At 46.1% G+C, this 21,760-nt stretch overlaps 1 protein-coding gene across 2 annotated transcripts in view; it reads left to right on the top strand.

Annotated features, from left to right (window-relative positions):
• The first annotated feature begins 1,798 nt into the window (after positions 1-1,798).
• LOXHD1 (lipoxygenase homology PLAT domains 1) overlaps positions 1,799-21,760 on the top strand; it is a 1,234,736-nt gene continuing 1,214,774 nt past the window's right edge. Inside the window, exons 1-2 of one of the 2 annotated variants that reach the window (XM_069626920.1) lie at positions 1,799-2,142; positions 7,871-7,906. The gene's annotated coding sequence lies outside the window, so the exon portion shown is untranslated. The remainder of the gene's footprint in view (positions 2,143-7,870; positions 7,907-21,760) is intronic. The other variant, XM_069626921.1, reaches the window with a different exon arrangement.

The raw sequence follows: 21,760 nt of genomic DNA, 5'->3' as shown, positions 1-21,760 counted from the left end.
TAAAGTGCAAACTGCAAATTTGACATGTGGTCGGGGTTTGTGGGTGGAGCCATGTGCAAAGGGGTGGAGTCTTGTATGGCTGTGGGCGGGGTATATATCTCAGGGTTTTTGATTTTCAAATGTAGACCGGTATGCACACACCTTAAGTGGGCCGGGCCCAGCCAGGGCCGAGCCCCGGCAGTCTCCAAAAATTAGGGCTGAGCTGGGGCTCTGCCGGGGACCCCCGGTCCCAGCGCGCCATGGTGGGACACATTATCCTGCCACGGCCATAGCCACGACAGGCAATGCGCCCACCATTTTAATTTCAGGCAAGCTGACAGAAGTGCCAGCCAGCCACAGCAACGCTCTGGCTGGCTGGCACTTTTGTCAGTCACTGTAACTTCCTCTTGTGACCCCTCGCATGAGGGGTCACAAGAGTAAGTTATGGTCGCTTTGTTTGCCCTCCCCCGGTCACTGACCCTCAGCAAACCCCGGGGCTCCGTGATCTAATCAGATCACAGAGCTCCTGGGTTTGCAGAGGATCAAAGACGCCTCAGGCTCTAAAGAGCAGAGCACAGATCACTGAGCCCAAGACGTCTTTGTCCGTTGGCAAAGCTTTATAAAAGATGCCTTGAATTGTCTACTTTTCAAGCCATCTTTTATAAACATAGAAATATGTAACACGTTTTTATGTTTATAAAAGGTGGCTTGAAAAGTGGCAGTGCACCAACCATAGTAAGGTAAGTACACAAGTGTGCCTACCTTACTATGGTTTGTGCACTTTCAAGCGACCTTTTATAAACATAGAAATATGTAACATTTCTATGTTTATAAAAGATGGCTTGAAAAGTACCCAAACCATAGTAAGGTACGCATACAAATATATAAATGCTTAAACACATTTATATATTTGTTTGCACACCTTATTATGGTGTGTGCACTTTTTAGGCCACTCCCACCATGGTAGACACGCCCCAAATGAGCCCCCCCTCACTCTTTTACGCCACTTAAAGCACTGCCTATAGACACACCTCCCTGCCTGACCTATACTTCAGTACACACCAGGCTATAGGATGCATGCGCTGTGCATACACCTATAGACACACCTCCCTGCCTGAGCTTTACTAAAGTACACGCCAGGCTATAGGATGCATTCGCTGCGAATACACCTATAGACACACCTCCCTGCCTGAGCTTTACTAAAGTACACGCCAGGCTATAGGATGCATTCGCTGCGAATACACCTATAGACACACCTCCCTGCCTGAGCTATACTAAAGTACACGCCAGGCTATAGGATGCATGCGCTGCGCATACACCTATAGACACACCTCCCTGCCTGAGCTTTACTAAAGTACACGCCAGGCTATAGGATGCATTCGCTGCGAATACACCTATAGACACACCTCCCTGCCTGAGCTTTACTAAAGTACACGCCAGGCTATAGGATGCATTCGCTGCGAATACACCTATAGACACACCTCCCTGCCTGAGCTATACTAAAGTACACGCCAGGCTATAGGATGCATGCGCTGTGCATACACCTATAGACACACCTCCCTGCCTGAGCTTTACTAAAGTACACGCCAGGCTATAGGATGCATTCGCTGCGAATACACCTATAGACACACCTCCCTGCCTGAGCTATACTTCAGTACACGCCAGACTATGGATGCATGTGCTGCCAAACACCCTTAGACACACCTCCCTGTCTGAGCTATACTTCAGTACACGCCAGGCTATAGGAGGCATACACCTTTAGACACGCCCCCCCTGCCTGAGCTTTCTTTCAGCACACGCCAGTCAGTAGGTTGGCATGTTTGAACTCCCGCCATAGCCACAGGCTGCCCCTCTCCCTCTGCTGTCTCTCGCCTTCCGTCTGCCTCCTTTGAAGCCCGCAGGCCTTTGGCAACAGCAGCTCTTGCGTCCTTAGCAACCGCTAGCAACAAGACTGACGCCGCCTTCCACTCTGCAGCCACGGAGGAGGGGGATCGGGACAACAGGGCAGCCTGTCCCTCGCTTTTTAAGGCCAGTCCACCCCGGCCGGTGACAAGAACAGACGCGGGTCGGCTATCCCCCGAGACAGGGAGGCCCACCTGTGCCCCAGACCTGGTGGCAAGTGCTGGGTCCACACACTGATTGCTTCCAGACTACAGCTCCCAGGTAAGGCAGCCAAGCACAGGCACTAACGCAGAGCAGGGATATTCAGCGCATCCTGGCCAAAACATGGAACACACATAGGCCGCTTTTCATCGCGCTGGAACACCGTGTATAAACACTTCGGGTATCAACCATGTGTGTTCTATTCCCCCATTCACACACTGCACCGAGTGCTTGTTGTGGCTTAGCAGGGGTTAGATTTTCAGAGCAGTTTCCCTATAGGCACTAGCTTACAGGGTTGCACCGATGCGACTGTTTATATGTAGAAAGATAGAGCGTAATGCTGAGGTAGAAAACCCAGTTCTGTTCCAGGACACAATGGAAGTACATGGAGCTACAGGTGTTCGCCCAGGATCACGCACTCACTACGTCAGGCTGGGATCGGAACCCAAAGACTTCGATTCCAGAGCGAGGAATGCTTCAATGAGACTATAGTTTGTCGTTCTTAATCCAGGGAAAAAGAGGGATGTACTCTGGGGTCTGAATGTTGCTTCTGATCTGTGATGGAACAAAGCTTGGAGGGTTGTTCCTTTCTGCTGGTTAAGTAAGAGAAATTCACAGAAAATCAAGGCGCATTCTGTTTTCAAATGCGATTTTCCCTACATTTCTGGACTAGGACTTCATTATGAGTTTGTTGGTGCATTACCGCTGCATTACTGCACTGCTGAACTATGGCTTTGGAGGTGGTAAACTGGAGGAAAAATGCTGGCGGTAATTCTGCTACCTTACTGCCAAAAACCGTCCATTTCTGCGGAGTTACCACTGGTGGTAATTACGTCGACATCTCCATGACGTCCCTGTGGCACACGGTGTATCAGGCATCAGAAACAGTGTTACGAGTTTGGCGGAAACCCGCCAGTAGCACCCCTGCAGGCTACCGCTGAACTCGTAATGAGGCCAATCTTGCTGAAAAGTGCTGTTAGCTTCTCACAATGCTCACTTTAAAAAATCCATAATAATTGTCACATCTGTTTGTTAGGAAACCTTTCACAAAGCCTTTCCTTTCACCTTCTTGTGCGTTCTAGCGAGAACGCACTAGATTCAGGCCACAAAATACCCTCAGTTTTAGCCAGAAAAATGTAACGCAGTGTTAAAGGAAAAAGATATTTGTTTCCTGAACTTTTCTAACTCTACAAATACTGATGTTATGAACAGACTAATGCTCTCTGCAGGGGTACAGGGATTAGTAGTGGTTAAACCACCTATTTAACCCCCCACTACCATTAAACCAGCAGTGATCCAAATCAGGGAGGCGAAACAGACATCGCCAGACAGATATACCTCCTCCGCCTTGTGACTTAGCGCAGGCCGAGGGAGGGCTATACTCTATGGGAGGGCTGTGAGCTGATAACAGTAGCAACCCAAACATTTTAAGTATTAGTCCAAAATGAAAGTATGCCCAATAAAGGTTCTACACAAACATAGACTTTTAATCAAATAATTAAATGCAAAAAACGAATCAGAAACCACTCAGACGACCCAGCCCTTTAAATGAACGCAGAGAATTCAGATGTTTGTGAAAGGGTAGTCTAACTAGACGTGCAGAGTTATTTAGGCTCAAGATTGGCACAATGTCATTGTTCAAAGGATATCTCTCTAAGAACAAGGTAGAGAGAAGGGGGGCTTAAAAGTCACAATATTCCCAAAAGTAGTCCAGGTGGGCAGGAGACTCTTTGTAATACCTTTTAAGGTCTTTTTTGTGGGCTCAGAAGCATTGAGCCAGGCTACACTGAGTCGTGCTTTGGGCACTGGGCAGTGAGTCTGAGAGCAGTGCTGTCATGTCCGATGATGCGAGTACAACAGTTTGTTGGTCGAAGACACTCAGGACAGCAGGAGATATCTCCCCAGCCCTGGATGCTTTCTGTCTTAACCTCCATGGCAAGGACGTAGGAATGCATCACACGCCCAACAGAAGTCCAAAAGTGTATCCTTCTTCTTCTCTTGTTGGCACAAAGAGGAATCAAAGAATGACACGTTGCCACTGTCCTCCTTTTAAAGGAGAAATGTCATAGGGGATTGGTCCAAAGCAAGGCTGCTGCAAGCGCCCAGTCCAGGTTGTTGTAACATATTCTTCCCTTCGTTCTTCTTCTCTTCTTCTCTGTAATCTTTTTTCCTTCACTTGTAGTCCCTCTTCTTCCTCTCTTTTTATTTTTCTCCTGTCCCTTTGTTCTATTACTTTCTTTCTTCTGTTGTACTTCCTTTGTTCCTCGGGCCGCTTTTTATCTTTTTCTTGTTCTTCTCTCTATATTTTATGACCTCACTCCCAGCTTACTGTGCATACTGGAAATGGAGGGGACAGGAAAAGGAATAGAGTCCTAACAGAAATCAAGATGGTATAACCATTCTCCTAGCCTACCTCTCCCTTCTGGATACTCTAACTCCACCGCCTTCCCATTCATGCCGACTGCAAAAGGATTCCAGTAGTCAACACCCTGGTGTGAGAGTCAGTTTGTTACGCCAGTGCTGTCTCTGAATCACCAGTTCCCAGGAGACCTTCTGGAGGAAGTTTCTATGCCCTGGGGGAAAGTGTTCTCCTTCCTGCAGGAGAATGAAAGGGGCAGTTGTGTCTATTGTTTGATATGGCTGTAGGGGAGACAGTCAGACAAAACACTAATAAACATCAGTCCTATCATAGCTGGCACTGCTCACAGAGCTGATACTCTGTGATTTCAAGTTGTTGAGGCTGTAAAATGATATACTCTCATCAGCCGTCATACCACAACTACGCATGGTTTATATTTAAAGATGTACATGCCACCAGCCTAACTATGGCATACATTTATTACAATTTAGATCAGAGGTACAGGAGAATAATAGCCCACCTCTGCCTGCAAGAACTTTGAGTCCCACCAGCTGTCAGGGATACACATGTGACACTACAGAGCTTGGTGTCTGTAGGCTGTTTCAACAAAGGCACATGTGACTATAATTCTGTCATGGAGCATTTATTAAAGGGGGGGTATGATCACCATATATTGAAACCTAACTACCTGAATAATTTTATGTTAATAAAAAGAAATAAATCTAGAGCACCCCCTTGGCGATGGCAAAAAGTCTTAATTGAAGAATGAAAATCGATCAAAAACAGCATTATTGTCCATTCTGCAGCTTGCTCAGGTTGTGCAGCACCGCGATATCCCTACTTCCTGCGCCGCCGCCCCCTGTATGCTGCAAAGAATGATAGCACAATACATTTCTGAAATTGCGTGCAGGGGCCATGTCAGTGTCTAAACCATCTGTGATCTAATTAGATTTCAGTATCTATTGAAAGAAGCCTTGTGATGCATGCTGCGTGAGAGGGAGAGCACTGAGCGTAAAGTCCTTATATATAGTGGCACGTGCTAGTTGGGGTCAGAAGAGAGATGAAAAGTTCTGAATAAGGTGGAAGTGCGTGGCAGAGGGCACATTTACCAGAAACTCCACTGAACTCCCTCGCACTGCCCCCAGTCCTGCCTTACCCCCAGCTACCGCTTCACACTGAACATACACTTGAGACTTTATCAAGCTAAGAAGCGTGGAACTTGGCAGGATCTTCGGTTCACAGCAGCATTACAGGTAGATTTGCAGAGCGCATATGCACCCAAGGCCTTGCCCCTTGGCGCTATAGAAGCATAAGGCATGTTTATTGTTACCATTGTTGTGCACAGACTGGGGTTCGAGGGTCTTGGGAAGCTAGGAAGTGGCCAGTAGGAGGGAGGTCAGTGGGATCAGAGGAGGGCTGGGTAGAGCTATTATTAGGATGGGGGAATCCCAGTGCTTTGGAACTTTGTTCAGCAAGTCATGGCTCTGGCTGTCTTTTGAATCCTCTGAAGCTGGCTTCCGTTCTCAAGATGGTGGGGAGATGTTTCCAGTTTTTAGGTGGTAGAGACCACCCAACAGGTCCTGTTCTTTTGAAGTGTGTTATAGAAATGCTGTTCTTAAGGCTGGTTCTCAGGGATCCATTACAGGCTTATTTGTTAATGTGAGAGTGGAGACAGTTAGGGATGCTTGGGTACTTCTATCATGGAGCCAGAAAATGAGGCAAAGTGCCCTGTGTAGGACCCGAATGTCAAATTGAAATAATTTGTAGGATTTTAGGTATTCGAGACATGATCCTACAGTTTGAAGCCGAGGGTGAATCTGGCAGCTTAATTTTTATCATCTGGAGATGCAACTGATATTTCTCCCTCGGATGCGTTGGCAGACCCAATCTCAGCTTTTCAATACTTTTAGCCTGGGACTTTATTTTCAATTAATAAGACTATTCATTGGAAACACATTTTTTTTCCCTTTTGCACATTTGATGTTTACAGTCTACGGCAATAATGCAGTTAGAAATATTGCATTGACTTTCAGAGTAACTTCACTGAGTTTTTCTCTGTTCTTATTTGTATAGAAAAAATTGTACGTCTAAATGACAAGGAACTCTTGTTTATATCCGGATTTGGTCCGGGTTCTTCCTTTCTCCTTTTGGTTTAATTTTTGATTTTGTTCTCTTCATTTCTCATAGGTTCAACTCGTTAATATATGGTTTGAAAGATTTTATCCACTGTTAAAAATTTGAATTACATGTTTGATTTAATTCTATGTATGTATTTTCCACATTAAATGTGTTTTCAATTGTTATGAATGGTTATGACTCTGTTATATACAATTGGGTCTAGTGTTCTTTACATAACCAACGATGTTATACAGGTATTGGACCGATATGGTACTAATTCATTTATACCGTTCATAGGCCAACCCTTGACGTACCAGTACTCTTTTTTGTGAATACAAGTCTTACTAGCCCCTTACTGGTACGCCACCCCTAGGGCAGACCACTGCCACCACAAAGTGGCCACCTCTTTTGTAATATATTTTTTGAGACTGAGCAGAGGCTCTTGCAGTAGTCCAGGTGCGAGATTAGCATGGATCCTGTGACATCTATTGTGTGTGGCACTGTCAGGAACGTGTTCTTTTCCTAAGTATGTGGAGGTGGAAAGGAGATTTTTGAGAAATAGTCATAATTTTGATATTGGGGATACATTTGTTGTTGAGGGTAACTCCAAGGGCCTCGACCCGTTTGTATGGAGTAGGGGCAAGACCCATTGGGGAGGGCTACACAAAAGGTGGCTAGTTGAGTGTAGGTATTCCAAAAAACATGAGTTTTCTTTTTGAGGCATTTAAGCACAGATGATTAATGATGGCCCAGTTCTGGATTTTTTAGAGGATGTCAGTGATGTTTTGACTGTTTCCAGTGTGAGTCTCCTTCTTCAGGAGAATCTGCAAATCATTGAATAGCTAATGTGAAATACAAAACCCACTGTGTACCCCACACAGATTGGGGAGCAAAAGGAGATAAAAGAAGGCCCCAAGAATTACCCCAAAGGAGTGGCAATAATAGTTAAATATTCTTCAGCCAGCAAATACTGGGCTGTGGCCTTGTAAAGTCTCATTAACACATTTTGTAGGTTTGATTTTCTGTATGCAAATACAAGTGGATCAAGACACATTTTATGCAGTAGCTTATCATGATCGAATAATATCCAGAGCCAATATAAAATCCCTTAATTTTGAGAATCTTGTTAAGAATAAGTTGTTGCATATACAAGATCAAATTATTGTTTATGTGTTTACAAGTGAAGAAACCTGTATCTATTTCTTTGCTTGCTTTTTGAAAACCAATTTTCAAACCTATCTTTTGTGTAGCATCCAGTTGTGAATTTGTTCATTAATGTGATGTTTTATTACCCCAATTCACATGCTTCAGAGACTATCATTTTGATGCAAAATATTTGGCTCAAGGGTAAGCTTCTTTATCTTTTTGACGTGTTTCAATGTGAGTTTTTCAGATCTATTGTCTAAATATGATATTTTCTTAAGCTCTTTTTTTCTGAGCTGTCAAAGCAAATGGGACAGAAATTGGATTAAGGTTTACATTCATTATATTCTCCTAATGCAGATATCAATACAGCGAATAGTTCTTAAGTGTCATGCAAAATGGTTCATTTAATTTTGTGTATTAATCAATACAAATCAATTCAGTTGTAGCTAGGAAAACATGATAAGACTTTCTCTGTTTCCACTAATAACTCTAGTAAATGGTAGGTCAGAATTAATGTCTGCTATGCCTTTTAGTTTGTGTCATTTTTCCTAATGGAGTGCATATTTTTACCTCTCCTAATTAGATAATGTTGTGTACAAAAAAAGCTTCTTGTTTAGCTAGAAAAAGGGGAGCTAAGCTCACTGGTTGTCCAACTATTATGTCAATGTCAGGGGCGCCATGAATATTGGTAGATTGAGAGGGATTGATAGAAATTGACTATTGCCTATTGTAGTTCCTCTAATTCTGAACTATATATACTATATATGACATAATGTACTTGTAATTCTTGTTTGTGCAGACACCTTTCATTCATTAAATTACTACCAGGCATACACTACATCAAATCTGTAATCCAGTGTATGATAATAGAATTATTTTATTCCAGTTATTTTTTGTAGTTCTCTATTTTATGATTAATGCATTCCAACATTTCTTTCTGTTTGTCCACACTGATCAAAATAGTTAGGTTGTTTTTTAATGTTGCTAGCTCCATCTCTTATTAATTTACATTTTTGCGTAGCTCTTCAACCGTTGAGACATTTTAAATCTAATCTTCAAACATTCGCAACACATTTGGGGATACCTTTTCATAATGTAGGTTTCATAGAATTCCTCAACACACTAGGCATCTGTTGAACTTTAAAATATTGGGCTACAGCACAAGGTCAAACGTGAGGTGGCGTCTTCCATATTGAAGCCCGGAATTTCTGCATCCTCATCTCATCATCATGAAGTTTATTTCAGAAATATTTTCCATGAAAAAGCTGCATAAGAATGACAAAAACAAAATATGATGGCAGAATTTTCAATATCTAGACAAAATCATATTAAGTGCACTGTGCTCAATCCAAAGTAAACACTTATTTAGAAAATACAATTTAGGACTTACTAAAACAATCAAACATTCACTATATTAAAACCATTAATGAAAACATTAAAACATAATTTGTTAAGAAATGTAGATCTTTCGATCCAAGCCCTTGTTAAAAAAAAACCTAACACAGCAAATACTTTAAATTCTTCCCTGATCATTTAAACAATTGAAGAGTTCCCTGCTAACGATGCTATATTGTGTTGTTTAAGCAACGGAACAAGCCAGGAACAACTGCAATCTTTGTTAAAAGGACATAGACATAACACATGGTATTTGTCTTCTTTATAATAATTACACTGCGGACATCTCTGTGTATTTGCTGTATTACAGGAATTAATAAAATTAATCAGGGTAATCATTCCAAGATACAAGTATATTAATCCCATCCTGTTTAGGTATTGACATATTTATCTGTAAAGGGCATCATTGCCCAATCCCAAAATGCACTCTTAAATTCATTGGATGCAGAGCTAGCTTCTAATTCTGGGCAAGCCCACAGATTACCCATATTCATTTTTGGCAAAACATTATTCATAGGAAAAGCAGTGCCAAGGCTCCATACTGCTCCTTTGAAGCACATTTTTCATGACAGTCTGGTACTCGTCTAATCAAGTACTACAGTTTTAGCCATAACAATACTGGTTTCGGACATACCACGAAGTCTATCCCCATTTGACCTATACCAGTAATGTGTTTGCCCGTAGAGATCAGAAGCTTTAGTTGCATCCCATGCATGTCTATCATCGAGGCCACTGCTCGTACCCTGAAGCTCTTGCCAAAAATCTAAAGTCGAAACTTTGGGTCTGATTCACAGAAGCATTTTTTAATGACGCAATCCAATTGAACAAAAAACCTTCTGTGAATCAGGCCCCATGTGTCTTTTCATAATCACTTTTTTGGAGTTGGTATTGCCAATTGCCTGTGTTATTGAAATGTATAATCAAATAGTCAAAGTAATCAACGATTTCAATCCTCACTCGTTCACGTCCAAGTAAATGTGAGGTGATTTCTTTGAATCATTGATAATAAGATCCTCGATGTTACCCAATCTTACAACTTCTATGAATGTTTTCTTAATACTCATAAGTAATAGTTATGTCAACCGGAATTAAAAATAGGCTTACATTCAAGCTGTTTAAAATAGGGTCATCGGCTAGTAGAGCTAATAGAAAGGTGGCAAGTCATTTATAAACACTTTAAATAGCGGGGGGGGGGGCATACACATTCCTGGTGCACACCTTTGCTTGCTGGGAAAAGGTTTAGTTATTTCCCACATGTTTATATGTTATTGCCTCAATCTTAGAAAACAACATGTTGAGTGTGCGCGCTCCACCCACATTATTGCTAGAAAAACTGCAGTCATTCAGTTTAGGATAAGTAGCCAGCTAGGATTAGAAAATGCTCAACTTGGGTACATACGTTTTCAGCAATGCAATTTTACCTGTGAAATGAATTATAACTCCTGCCTCCTCTGTCTGTCAAAAGCCCCCTACTCTAACACTTTTGTATTACCATGAATGGAAATATATACATTTTACAGTTCACCATCCCCCGCTTCAGGTTAGTGAAGTATCTGGGTCTCTAAATGAACATGGGGCAGGTACCAGACCAGAGCCAGGTAAGTGTGAAGGAACAGGATGCTTAATTCTTCTTCGGCATGAGAAGTTAGCAGTGGGAGAGTCGGGCTCATGCATCCCCCCTGGTTCCTTTCTCTACTCCAAGTCCTTTATCTGACATTCATGGACCCTCACGGTCCCTGTCACTCCAGCATACATCATTACATTCCAATAGGACTACCTCAGCATTCATCCATGCACATATTCTCAGACACAACACATCTCCCTCTGCAAAAACACAAAACATTCACAAAGGACAACCCTGTACAAGCCGGGACCAACCATCACAAATCAACCAAAACTTCTTGCATCGTAGCCTGCCACACCAGGGTAATGTGACTGCCACTCGCAAGCACAACCCTTGCCCCACAATGGCAAAATAAGCCTACCTTCAATCGCAACCCGAAAGAAAACTGAACCTCCTTGCACCAGGGACTTCCACTCCCTGGCAACAGGTCTGGCACATCTGCGCACTATACCAATGCCCACAAGAGGACACAACTACCAAACAAACAAACAACAGCGCTCCTGGCACCCATTTTAGCCAAATCAGCACTAGAACAACAACCAACCAACAAACCTGCACAACACCAACCTTTCTCCCAAAAGAAGAAACATAAATAAATGAGATGGTTGATAGAAAAAGCAACTAACATCACAAAGAGCACAGGCAAACGAGTATGCAGCCACACAGGCATGGCGCATGATAGTACACATGCCCTGTCAGAATGACCCACAGGCGTGCAGTGCACATCTGCATGCTAGCACAAACAGAATAGTAAAATCTTGTACTAGCAAGAAAAGTTTTGAATGGAAAATATTGAATTTATTATTTCAAAACATATATGACATATCCTTATCGCCAGTGTCTAACACAACCACGAGGTTCTAACAAGAACACATACCACCACAAAACCACTACCTGTACACCTTAAAACACATATCACCATGATAGCACTTGCTGTACACCTAAAAACACTGGTAACTGTGTGCCAAATAAACCTATTTATTCAAGGATAGGAACTCCAATCCTAACTCATCATTATAAACTCTGGCAACACAACATTAAACACATGCACTCCAACTGCATGAACACATTTCTCCTCAGGACAATACAGTGAAAAAAACTCTACTCGCTATAGGCTTGCTTTCTAGGGCACCCAACGTCTCCAAACCCCCTGCAATTCCTTTTACCAAATCTGAACCAACATCACTGGTTCTATATTATACTTTCGCCGCTCTAATTTAACACGCGACAACTTTAACCCCCGGAACATAACTCAAACTTTGGTCGCTCAGATTAAACTCGTGACTCATACAACATAGGGAGCTAACAATGACATCATGTATCAGCAAACCTGTGTCAATATCCGCTCTAAGATTCCGTTTCACTCTAACAACCTTTTCACTAGTGATCTAGCAATGATTGCACAAAGGGCACCGCACCTGGCCAGCATGTGGGCCGCAATCTCTAAACTACATGCACGCAGTCCTAAACATGCACACAATATACTCAACAACTCAAGCAAGTTCCACCCCAAACATGCACAATCCGTCAGGTGCTTACATTTTACCTAAAACAAGCACAGCATTACTAGACATGCACTTACACCACTTTATCAATATGGTGGTTTAGGGATGACAATTGCACCTGGCAGAACAGTGTTCATCAGACGCTGCTCTGTCATCGAATACCAAAATAATGTTGACATCCCAGAATGGATTATGGTTAATCCGTATTAATTCAGTGCATTAAAAAACTTTTTTTAAAAACGTTGCATATATATGTTGTGCATGTAAATAATCATTATAAAGCAATCAACGTCAATAGTTGCATCACGTGTCTTCTCTATAATCACATTAATTGGCAACTACATCATGGCATTCTAGTTTAGCTCTACCGAAATGACAACTTCATGAAGGCATTCGAATTTCCCTCTGCTTTGCAACTATCGAGCACTAACTAGCATTAATAATGTGCCTCACTCTTGCCCACAGCACAGCACAGCACAGCACACACCACACGCAATAAGCACACCAGGCGCATTCATCCAAATGCTAATAGTAGGTAGTGCAATGCATTGAATCTTAAACACTAGATCATGGAAGCACCTACAAACACTTTAAATAGCTTCATTTCAAATAATTCAATAAAAGGGGACCATTGTCGCATGGTGTCGGAGGCACACTACGTGTGCCGCCAAAAGGTAAGTAAGGGGGGAAGAGAGGAGTGTATATGTAGGGTATGTTTGGGGAGGCATTTACTTTGGGTTGTTTGACCATAACGGTTAAGTTAGCTATGGTCTTTCGGCCGCAAACTTTTCTGTTACGGGCAAACAACCCATATCCTTTGCCCCTAATAGAAAAAGAGAAGAGTTGACTGCCATTGACCTGTTGCATGATTTCTTCCTCAGAATAAATGCAGTGGTTTTGCATTTCCCTGGAGTGCATGGCATATAATATATAAAGCATCGGGCAAGTGAAACAAATAAAAAAACAAGCATTGGCAAAGCCAAAAGGTTTGGCTTTTTAGGACTGGGCCAGGCATTTGCTGGGGAATGCCTTAATCGCACTGCCTGCCCAAAAAATTGTAATAGCTGGAAAATGGTGTGACTACGCAGGAATGTGATGTCAGTGCCTGGCAAATGCCCAGTAGCTATGCACAAGCCACAACTATTGGCTTTGCAAAGGCTTATTTTAACTAGACTTCAGTTCAAAAAACATATACAAGAACACACATTATTTATTAATCAAGTGGCCAAAGGCACACTCGGTTAAAACATTTTTTTTACGACAGGGCCTCAGTTACAGCTGCAATTAAGCTATCATCTCCCAGAAGAAGACTTAGAAATACCACTGGCAAGCCGATACAGCGCCAAGCATGATGTGCCTGCATAACAGAGCTAGCTCAAAAAGATCCCGCGATGTTGAACTTAGGGTGTGCATGGGCTAGTAGCTGATAGGAAAGAGCACAGTATTTTTCATGGCTTTTGGTGGTAAATTAGTGGGTAAATACCCAAACAACATCCACAAGATATGTGGCCCTCCTGACATCCCATCTCCCCCGCTTCTTCCTGTACTCTAGTCCAATGGCTTCAGCGTAGAGTCAGTGCTAGGACAGCCACCTTTTGGCCAAAGGGAATGAGCTCCCAAACAAGTCCAACGCGAGAGACATTTCTACTGTTTTTACGTTTATCATTTGGATACACATATGTAATAAGTAATATTGATGTTAATTTGTTACATGAATTGCAGTTCATCACGACATGATTCTATGGAATACAACACATTCGGAAATACATTCGATGGCAATGATAAAGGCAGGTCATTGTGTGCGTTTCACTGCCATCTTTCACGTGTGATTTGTGTCATAATTCTGGCTATGTTATTTGTGAGCTGTAAATGAATGCACCTATGTCTAGTGCCCAACTGACTGCTGCAATGGCTTGCATTGGCACGGTCTATCTCTAGAGACTTCTGGGCAGGCTGGCACTGCATGAGGCCCTGCAAACCCATGGATACATATTCCCTACCCTCTTGCCACTCAATCCTGGCACTCTGATCGTCATCTTCTTTGTCAGCGTTTGACATGGTCATCGTCATGAGTGGTGCATTCTTCTTGTCTTACTTGTCTTTTCATTTGGCGGTTTTGTGCCCATTGCACTTCGCTCCGCTCAAACATCCGGCAGAGCAAGCCCCAGGTGCCTGCGCGGCACTAGCCTACAAGAAGACCTCTGGCAATGGTAGTGTAGTCTCGCTGCGTGGTTTGGAGACTTTCCTCTATATCGCTTTCCCTGCGCCAGGCCACCGTAAAGAGCTGTGTTCTGCACTTGTAGGTGCATCGAGGCTATCTTGGAAGAATCTGATCACAGGTCTGCATGCCACTTATGAACTGGAGACACACCGGAAACCAAGGAACAAGCCCAGTAGCACCACTCATCATTGGGACTTACTGGCACATGTGTCACTACCAGGCTAGATGCTACCATTCTTTCAAAGACTTCCAATGGCATAACAGCCTGTGACAAATGCATTGGGGAAGCATTGGACTCCGTTGCGATGTAAAAATGATGAGGGCTGCCCACAGCCAGTTCCTTTTAAAAAGAAATATTGTTTTACACAAGGGTAGCAGGGGAGACAGCAGGGGTAGCAAGGGAGACAGCAGGGGTACCAATGGAGACAGCAGGGTCCAGGGGAGTTGCTAAGTCTGGAAAAGACTCGGGGCTAAGCTGATGTCGGAACTGTTGGGACTGGGGGCTAGCTAGTCTGTTGGCTGTAGCTCCTGAGATTCTATCCTGGGTTACAGCCAAAAGATCAAGGGCTATAGCCCCCTTAGCCCCCCCTAGCAACGCCCCTGGCAGGGTCACTGTTGCGAAAACAAGGGGTGTTGTCCTACCCTCTATGGATCTTGGGGGTGCGTAGGGTAAATTCTGTGCACGCTGGTTTTAGACCCTGATGGGTGCCCGTGCAGTTTGGGCAGCTGTTGAAGGAAACGGCATCGTTGCTGCTGTCAAACAGATATCTCTAATGTAGTATTGATGTACAAAATTCCAATTCTTTTGTACACAATTGCAGCTTTTTATTGATAAGCTGATGCTTATTTTCTTTGTGCAAAGCATTTTGGTACGTTTTTTACATATGACAATCTGTAATGTGCGTTGTGGAACGCAGAAGCATAGTTAAACATTCACTATGACATCAATGCGAAAATAAAAGTTAAAGTAAAAGGCATGGCAAGTAAAGCATTCATTTGTGCATTTTAACTAACAGTTTGTGAGCAAAAATATTTCATGCCAATGAGTGTAGAAAACACAGGATAAAAGTTCAGATGGAGGAGATGTTGGAAATCAGTGTCCTATGCCCGGCTAAAATCTGACCTCATATTTGGTCACTGTTGCGACCATAGCGACACCTAAAATGGCGTCCCTGTTTATAACAGCCTCAGTGAATGAAGGTAAATTCTCTAGCCATAGTGACCTTCTTACAACGTTCAAACAATCGCAATCTCTTTTTAAGGAGCTAGTGTTGATAGTGTATATTGCACCTTACTGTAGTTATCTGTGAACGAAGGATATGCCCGAGTCGGAAAATGCCTCGCCTATTTCTGTTTATGTTAACCAGTTGAGTGCATTGTTTGTGTATGTTTCAGAGGGGTCCATTTCTGCTTTAGGTCCATGAATTCATAGGTGCCTGTCGATCCACCAGTCTACGGTATTTTGCGTTGATTTCCTGGCTTATTCATTCAAATTGAAAAGCTTGATATGTGTCATGTGGACACACCACTTAATTAGATGTGAACATTGTTTATGCATCCCGGAATTCTGCAAACCTCCTTGAGTCACCTATTGTTTTATTTTCCAACCACAGCACACTAAACCTCAGGGTTCCATATCTATAGTGACTTCACTGTGAAGTACCTTTGGAGGATTGGTCTGTGCCAAATGGAACCACATACGCAAATAACTACGACTGTACATCATGAGACTTCGAGAAAGCTGCATGAGATTTAGGAAAACTCTGGGACATTATCTGACTTTCCCAAACTAGCTACTAGCTTCTCCTGCGCCTCATATTTAAGCAGTGTCTTAGAACTAGGCCATCTGCAATGCATATCTGATCTAACTGCGAAATTGCTGTGTGGATAGCTCAAGGGCAATGCGCTTGTCTTGGAGGCAAGACATTGCCAAGCAGCAGAGGTCTGAAACTCTGTCCTGCGCTTAGAGGCAGGACTGCGTCATGAAGCGCGATATAAGAACCCAATTAGAAAAATGTTTTGTCCCCCATTCATTGATGGAATGTCCTTGTATATGTGTCTCAGCGCCCCGATGCCCGGAGGGCTTTCAGCGATTTATAAATAAGGAAATAAAATAAATAAAACATAAAATATGTATCCTGCCTCTAGCCTTGCTGAGTCACCACCTTCTCTTCTCCTCTGGACTGGTAGTCCTCCTATTGGGTCATGGGCCCCTGAGTGGGGTCTCTATCCCTGATAACCTGCACAGACAGGCATTAACATTGGTGCACTGGTAGCTAATGCACTTATCAGAAGCATAAGAGTTTTTGATCCCAGAGCACATTTGGCTGTAAATTGGGACACGCCCAAGACACGCCCCTCCTCGTTATGATCTTGGTGCTAACATTAAAACATGGTGTTTTCATAAACAACTTGTGTTTAATCCCCCTTAAGATATTTAGAAAAAAGGCTGCATACTACTGTATGGGGTAAATAGGGATTATTTGTCCTGTTTTTATTATGCACATGTTTCAGGATCTCTTTTTACTCATGCTCCCACACTTCACACCCATATATCAGAATAGCGTGGATCTGGTTCCATGAGGTTTAACTGACTGGAATTACTTCGAAGTAATTCCATCGAAAAAGCTCATTGAATTGTTTTTAAAAAAAACATTTTGGAAGGGGTTCCCCCAAACACCCCTATTTCCCTATACTAGTGCTGTTAGCGGTCTCCGATGGGCCGCCTCCGTGAGCCCCCCACCCCCTGTGGTAATGAGACACAACGACGGAGATGTTGTCGGTGTGGGCTCCCCGGTGAACTGACGTCACCAGGAGCCGCCCCGTTTATTTAAACTGGCACGCGACGGAGTTGACGTCACTCCGTCGCGTGCGTACCCTTAAAGGGGCAACGCCACACTCCTCCTTTTCCATAACAACAAATTGGAAATAGGAGTACTTAACTAGCACACATCTATGACACATATCACTCTATAAGTTTCAACAAAAACCCCCATTTATTGACAGCCACCCCGGATCCCCCGTGTGTACCTGTCATGGCCTGACCATTAGTCCCCGGTCAGCCTCCCAGCTCAGTCCGTAACATAGTCACTGAGACGGGCAGGTTTCCCACGCCCTGATCTCAGGGGGTACCTCCTGCCACCGTCCCTGGCTGGTGTTCCTGGACTGGGTCCGCCTCGAGCCGGCGATTCCACTACGGCGCGTTCTCCCCCACCTTCATCCAGAGCGCCTTCACTTTCTCGGTTGACCGGGTTGTCCACTCTGGGGTCACCAATCTTCCTGAAGAACGACGCATTCCTGGTTACCGATGAAGTTCCATCCGATGCAGTCACCATTGACCCCTTGACAGCTACCACGTCCAGGGGGGCGGGTTCATACGTGAGAGACAGTTTTCCATGAGGGTGACGATTTCTTACCAGCACCTCATCCCCCAGCGCGATGTGTGGGGGTCTGAGCCCCCTCCGGATGTTCTCCATCTGTGTCCTGACCTGTCTGTCCTCTTCCACCTGCTCATTGTCGATGACGGCGGGGTCTCTGTCCCCCACCTCCGGTATGACATCTCTCGGGCACCGCTGGAATAGTGCTTCTGCCGGAGCCACCCCCGTAGACGAATGAGGGGTGGTGCGGTACCCTCGTAGGAATACGTACAGAGCCCTCTGCAAACACTCCCCTTTTCCATGGGCAATGCGGAACACCTTGTTGAGGGTGCGCATCATTCGCTCGGCCTCCCCGTTGGCGCGGGGCCACAGCGGGGTGACCCGCCGGTGTTGAATTCCATACTCTTTCATGAGCTCTGCGAAACTCTCCCCCTGGAATGGGGCTCCGTTGTCCGAGCACAGCACAGAGGGGAGGCCATGAGTGGCAAAGATCTTCTCCAGCGCCACCACCACGTTCTCAAACGCCACTGAGTCTATAAACTCAACTTCCGGGTACCTCGACCACTCGTCTACCACCACTAGAAAATGCGTGCCTCTGGATGTAGACCCAGAGTCGGCGTGCACCACTTCCCATGGTCGAGTCCTGCGGGGCATTGCTTCAATGGACGGTTCCTTCTGGGCCGGGGCCGCCGCCTGACACCACACACAAGAGGCCACGAACGCCTCCACCTTCCGCTCCAACTCAGGAAACCACACCTTCTGACGGAGGCGAGCTTTGGTTTTGGGGGCCCCTTGATGACCTTGGTGCGCCAGCGCGATGACCTGTGCCACTTTGGCCTGGGGCACTACGATCCTTTCCCCTCTTAGCAGTAGCCCCGACTCGGAGAATGTTAGTTCCTCTCTCACTCTCCACAACTGCTCGAGAGTGACCCTGGCCTCACATGTTCTTCGCTCCACCGCCTCCAGCACTGTCTTCCAGGCACCCTTCTGCATGGCCTCCTTCAGGATGGAGAAACACTCGTCGCCTTTCGAAGCCGCCTCAAGTTCCTCCACCTGCATGGAGTTGGGTGTCGCAGTCTCTATGACCAGGCAGACGTGTTCGTCGGCTTCCTCCGCCGACGCCGACACCTGCGAGTCGTTCCTGGGGTGTCGAGATAGGTAGTCCGCCGCATTGTTGGCACCGGGACGATAGGTCAATGACACCCCATACTCCAGCAGGGCGAGCATCCAACGCTCAATCCTCACTGGCGGGCGAGATGACGAGCCCGCCATGATCGGCAACAGCGGCTTGTGGTCAGTGACCACGGTCACGGGACGCCCCAGAAAGTAGAGGCGGAAGTGCCGACAGCCCCACAGCACCGCCAGGGCCTCCCTCTCGATTTGAGAGTAACGTTGCTCAGTGTCAGACAGGGCCTTGCTGGCGTATGCTATTGGCCGGACCTCCTGGTCTTTTCCCACTTGCGTGAGCACTGCCCCTAGCCCATATGGGCTGGCATCCACCACGATCTCCGTCTGCAGGCTCGGGTCAAAGAATGCCATGGTGTCATGCGCCGCTAACGCCCCTTGAATATCGTCAAATGCCGCCTGTTCCAGAGGGCCCCACTGCCAGGTGGTGTCCTTCTTGGTGAGCGACCTCAGGGGCTCAGAGCGGGATGCGAGATTTCTGATGAAACGGCCGCAGTAAGTAACCATCCCCAGAAAACTCCTCACCTCCGCGACATTTTCGGGCGGGCGCGCCTCCTTGATGTCTCTCACTTTGCGGGGATCTGGTGACACCCCATCCGCCTTGAATACGAACCCAAAGAATTTGATCTCTGTCTTCAGAAATTCGCACTTGTCCTTGTGTAAAGTGAGGCCCAGCAGACGTAGCCGTTCAAAAGTCTTGGACAGGCGTGACAGATGCTCCGTTTCCGATTTGGCGTACACTAGGATATCATCGCTGATATTAAGGACGCCCTCCAGATCCGCCAGTGCACCTCTTATTATGTTTTGAAAGACCTCCGCTGCCGAGGACACCCCAAAGCTTAGTCTTTTATATCGATAGAGACCCCGATGTGTGGTAAAGGTAGTAATGTACCTGGACTCGGGGTGCAAGACCACCTGATGATAGCCCGATCTCAGGTCGAGCTTAGAGAAAAACCTTGCACCCTGCAGCTCCGCAATAATGTCATCGATGGTGGGGGTGAGGTGTCGCTCCCTCTTTATGGCCTTATTAGGCAGCCGCATGTCCACACAAATTCTCACAGCATCGGGTTGCTTGGGCTTGCGGGCGATGACAATGGGGGACACCCAGGGGGTGGGTCCTTCAACCTTTTGGATTATGTCCAACCCCACGAGGTTGTCAAGTTCACGATCCACCAGATCCCTGAGATGGAAAGGGACCCGTCGGTGCTTCAGCGCCACTGGTTGTATGGATTCATCGATATGGAGCCGGACCGGCTCACCCACCAGCTGTCCAATGCCCTCAAACAGGGATCCATGTTTGGCCAGGAGGACCTGGATGTCCTCTAAGTATACTGCGTATGCGAACGTGACAATACCCAGTGCCTCCGCCGCGGCACAGCAGAGCAGGGTGTTGTCGCTCACCGGTGTAACGTAGAATCAAGCCCGTATGTGTGAGTCCCCATACTGCACACGGGCCACGAATACACCGTCTAGAGGCAAAGGCCGGTCCCCGCCGAAGGTGAATATGCGTGCCCTCGGCGCAGCCAGCGCAGGCGGGGCCAGCATGGTCTTGTAATGCTGTCGGGCCATTACATTTACAGATGCGCCAGTGTCCACTAGCATCGGCACAGAGTCTCCATTAACCAACACGTTACACCTGGGTTGTCTTTTGGAGCGGGACTTGAGTACGCTCACACTGGACACGAAAAACACGTTCTCCTCGTCCTCGTCCTCCTCCTCCTCCTCCTGAGGGGCTCCTTCGTCACCTTGGTCCACCTGGGCAACGTTGGAGGCCCTCTGGGGCCGGAAGAAGCCGGCTCGAACTGGTCCCCTCGGCACAATTTTGGGGGCGGCAGACTTACACATTCTGGCGAAATGGTCAGGGCCTCCGCATCTGCCACATTTGACTCCCGTTGCCGGGCACTCCGCGGGGTGCGGGAGATCGTAGCCACACTTCGGGCAGGAGACATTCGACCCCTGCGCGCGCTGGCTCTGATTGTTCATGGGGCGCCTTAACCCGCGGCCTCTTCCGACCGCACAGATCTCTTCCACCTTGGCTGGGCGAATACCCGCTTCCATCCTGGTTGCCCGCAGTTCAGAGACCTCGTGGCACCTCCCCAGTTCTAGGATGCGAGGGAGGGTGATGCCCGGCTCTCGCAGGATCTGGCGTCTCAGTTTCCCAGAGCTGCACCCCTGAATGAGTTGGTTCCTAATCATGACCTCGGGGTCATTCCAGGCACACGGTGCTGCCAGACGCCGCAGCCGCCCAAAGAATACATCCAGAGTCTCATCATCTTTTTGGCGAGCCGTTCCCATAAGAAAACGTTCATAGTCCGCATTGGCCATTGGCAGAAAATGATTATGGAGTGCCTCCTTTGCCGCAGCAAACGATCCGTCCACCGGCTGCAGGGACATAAATACCTCATGCACCGCCGGACCAGCAGAGTACAGGAGGGTGGCCAGCTTGCCGTCGTCCGTTGTTTCCATTGTGGCCCTGAAGTACATCTCCAGCCTATCCATCCACATCTTCCACCTCTGTCCCAGGCCCGATGGAGCACCCGAGATATCAAACTCACGCATTGGCTGTAGGGACCCCGGTGGTTTCGGCGGAGGGGCAGGTGGAAGCACAGGCGGTGCCGGACCCACAACAGCAGGAGCAGCAGCAGCAGCAGCATCCTGGTTCATGGTGGAAAGCGCACAGGCACCCCACAAGATTGGCAAGAAAGGGGCCGCAACTCACCACCAGCCGTGATCTTCGTGAAGGTGTCA

The sequence above is a fragment of the Ambystoma mexicanum genome, chromosome 6p (genome assembly GCF_040938575.1).
Source record: "Ambystoma mexicanum isolate Mex_15411 chromosome 6p, UKY_AmexF1_1, whole genome shotgun sequence".
NCBI classification, from domain to species: domain Eukaryota; kingdom Metazoa; phylum Chordata; class Amphibia; order Caudata; family Ambystomatidae; genus Ambystoma; species Ambystoma mexicanum.
The sequence above is the reverse complement of the archived record's forward strand: the minus strand, read 5'-3'. Positions and strand labels throughout refer to the sequence as shown.